The sequence below is a fragment of the Microtus oregoni genome, unplaced genomic scaffold, assembly GCF_018167655.1.
Source record: "Microtus oregoni isolate MIOR12 unplaced genomic scaffold, Mior012 000008F_ref0000371, whole genome shotgun sequence".
Lineage (NCBI taxonomy): Eukaryota > Metazoa > Chordata > Mammalia > Rodentia > Cricetidae > Microtus > Microtus oregoni.
In genome coordinates this window covers 3,939,556-3,943,403 of record NW_024543067.1, presented here as the reverse complement: position 1 = coordinate 3,943,403, position 3,848 = coordinate 3,939,556, and the positions used below count along the sequence as shown (strand labels likewise).

Genomic DNA, 3,848 nt, shown 5'->3' with positions numbered 1-3,848 from the left:
GGTTAATCAAGATGTGAGAGTTAGCCAAGAAGAGGCTAGATATAATGGGCCAGGCAGTAATTTAATTAATACAGTTCTGTGTAATTATTTTGGGGGTTAAGCTAGCCAGGCAGCAGGATGTGGCCCGCTCCTCCTCCTACAGATTCTGACTAATAAGATTGTGTTGAAGAGAGTGGAAGTCTAGCATTAAGAGAGTGGAATGTCAAGCTTCCGGCGCAAAGGTCACAGACAAGATGGTGTCCCCAGTTCAGGTCTCTCCGTTCATCAAGCTCGGCCAATACTCAACCCTGGTCCTCGGCATGGCCTAAGGTGCCAAGCGCTATAGTTACCTAAAGCCCCAGGCAGAGGAGGAGAGGAGGGTGGCAGCGGAGGAGAAGAAGAGACTAGATGAGCTGAAACGGATTGAGAGAGAACGGGCAGAAGCTCAAGATGACAGCACACTCAAGTGAAGCGCTAGTGAGCTTACCTTTCTTAAGTCGCTGAGGATGAATAAAGCTTTGTCGTGCGGAAAAAAAAAAAAGAGAGTGGAAATAGTTTTCCTTCTTTACAAAAGCAACCTAGAGAACAACAGCAAAGTTGTACCAAACTCTTTCTTTTGGAATTCTCCTAGTCTTCAAAATTATCACGTATAAGAATAAAATTGAAACGCAAACATTTAATATATAACTTACACACAGTGAAATTCACAAAGTTGCAAGCATACATTTTATATTTTGCACTACTATTATCACAAAATGTATAAAGGTGTGATGTTAGAGTTGCCATTACCAAAAATAACTGTATTAAGCTTGGAAAGAATATAAGATCTTAATTTTGTTTTTGGAAAAATTTGAATGTTTATTTCAGGAGGGCAGTTCTGATTATATGCGTATGCACAAAGTTTTGCTGGCTTTATCGTAATAAAACAGTTCTACAAACATGAAAAAAAAAAGAGAGTGGAATGTCATGACATTAATGCAGTAGGGCTCCCTACAACAGTTTTTACTGTGGTCAGTACGATTGCAATGTACAGCGGACGTTAGGCTTTTCTTGGAGCTGTACCTTCAACAGAAAACAGAGTATACGCTTACTAAAATGGCTATCGTTTTGTGAAGCAAATGGAGTGAGTGGGGGCACAGTAGCCGAGAATTCCAGGTTAAGTTTCTCCATAATCATCCCACTTTAGTGTTCTCCTCAGTTTATCCATCAAGAGAGATTAAGAGTAGAAACATGTCCCATCCAGGAAATGCATGGAGACTAAATAGCCCACCACCATCTGTCCCTGATTAGGCGTAATAGGTGGGGTAGAGCAACTGTGAAAGCTGTTCCCTAGGATGGGTTATGAATTCACTCATTTGACATGGCTGAGAGCAGATCTCCTGCCTGGGTCATTGTCCTTACTCAAGGTCCTTTCATGCTTAGAGAAGGAATGTACCATTCCGGAGATAACAATGAACGAGGGAGAAATCAGAAGCCTTCTGAAGGATAGAGACATTTGAAAGACACTCTTTGGACTGTTTGATGGACAAAGGAGACATTCTATCTTGTACACTGCCAGGTATCTGATAACAGGGCACAACTCAGAAAAGAGGTAGGTTGGGACCTCAGAATAAGAGCCCTTGAACGCTTAGCCATTCATTCTTGTGGCTCACTAGTGCCTACCAGTCAAACCATAGATCAAGCAGAGCTGAATGCAAGGAGCCTTTCTGGTCCTATGCAGCTAAATAACATTTCTTTCTTATCTCAATTCTTGTTGATTTCGCTGTTTCTATGACCCGCGTGGCATTCCCATTAACCCCTGTGGTGATTCAGAGCTGAGATCTGAAGCAGACTGCCTTGGGTTTATAATCTGATGTCTATGTTGCAATTCCTTTTTCTGTAAAATGGAGTGAAGCCAGAACCTGTTTTACAATGTTATTAAGACCCAGCAATACCACTCTTGGGAATATACCCAAGAGATGCCCTATCATATGACAAAAGCATTTGTTCAACTATGTTCATAGCAGTATTATTTGTAATAGCCAGAACCTGGAAACAACCTAGATGTCCTTCAATGGAAGAATGGATGAAGAAAGTGTGGAATATATACACATTAGAGTACTACGCTGCAGTAAAAAACAATGACTTCTCGAATTTTGCATGCAAATGGATGGAAATAGAAAACACTATCCTGAGTGAGGTGTCCCAGACCCAAAAAGATGAACAGGGGATGTACTCACTCATAATTGGTTTCTAGCAATTAATAAGGGTCCCGGAGTCTACAATAGGTGAATCTAAAGAAGCTAAGTAAGAAGGGGAACCCAAGGAAGAACATATAGTTATCCTCTTGGCTAAGGGAAGTAGACAAAATTGCCGGGGAGAAGATTGGGATCTTGGGGGTGGGGTGGGATGGGGGTAAGGGGAGATGGGGAGAGAAAAGTTAGAAGGGAAGGAGGTCGGGCCTTGGGAAAACAGGAGGATTGAGATAAAGGAAGGTTGGACAGGGGAGCACGGAACCACAATTCTTAGTTAAGGGAGCCACTTTAGGTTTGGCAAGAGACCTGACCCTAGAGGGGCTCCCAGGTGCCCAAGCCGATGTCCCCAGTTAGTTCCTTGGGCAGTTGAGGATAGGGAACCTGAAATGACCCTATCCTAGAGCAATACTGACGAATATCTTGCATATCATCATAGAACCTTCATCTGGTGATGGATGGAGATAGAGACAGAGACCCAAACTGGAGCACTGGACTGAGCTCCCAAGGTCCCAATGAGGAGCAGAAGGAGGGAGAACATGAGCAAAGAAGTCGGGACCACGAGGGATGCACCCACCCACTGAGACAGTGGAGCTGATCTATTGAGAGCTCACCAAGACCAGCTGTACTGTGACTGAAAAAGCATGGGATAAAACTGGACTCTCTGAACATGGCGAACAATGAGGGCTGATGAGACGCAAAGGACAATGGCACAGGGGTTTGATCCTACGTAATGTGATGGCTTTGTGGGAGCCTAGCCAGTTTGGATGTTCACCTTCCTAGATATGGACGGAGGTGGGAGGTCCTAGGTCTTACCACAGGGCAGAAAACCCTGACTGCTCTTTGAACTGGAGAGGGAGGGGGAAAGGAGTGGGGGGAGGGGGAGAAGGGTGGGAGGAGGGGGCGTAGGGGGGAAATGGGAGGCTGGGAAGAGGTGGAAACTTGTTTTTGTTTTTCTCCTTTTCTCAATAAAAAAAGAAAAAAGAAAGAAAACAAAGAGAAAGAATCTTTGCAAAGTGCCAAAGGTGTTGAAGAAGCAACCAAGATGCCATGGTTGAAATGACTATAACAGGAAGTATAAATGAGCTACCTCTCATAGAAGTAAGGCCTATGCATCAGGATCTGTGCTCAGTCTGCCTGTTTGATCAATACAAATCCAGTGTGGTGCACAGTGCACAACAACATGAATATATAATGAGCATCACATTCCTCAGGTTAGTAGATGAGGAATTAAGGGTAGAGGCTTGGGCATCAAACAGTGGAGAGGAGATTCAGGCTAGACCAGGAGCAGGACCACTCTCTAGAGTGTCCGCTGCCATAGGAAACAGGAGTTCTGCTAACAGAGCCAAATGAGTTGGCCAGATTCAGACAAATGGCATTACCATGAAGGCATAATCCACTGGTAAGAGTAACAGTAAGAGGGCCTAGACAGAGAGACTCACCATAAGGCAGAGGAGTTCTTTAAACTGATCTATTGAAATTTGCTGGGTGAACAGAAATTATTCTTTATTGAGGATGTGGCCACTGGTAAGTTTCCCATATTCCAGGGGATAACCACACACCATGCACTTATAGACAGCTTTAGTTTAACTTAGAGGTTGATGGACTATAGAATACGGATAACTGCATTGAATTAGA

At 43.7% G+C, this 3,848-nt stretch overlaps 1 pseudogene; it reads left to right on the top strand.

Moving 5' to 3' along the window:
- Positions 1 to 233: 233 nt before the first annotated feature.
- LOC121451277 lies at positions 234 to 449 on the top strand (annotated as a pseudogene).
- The last annotated feature ends 3,399 nt before the right edge of the window (positions 450 to 3,848 follow it).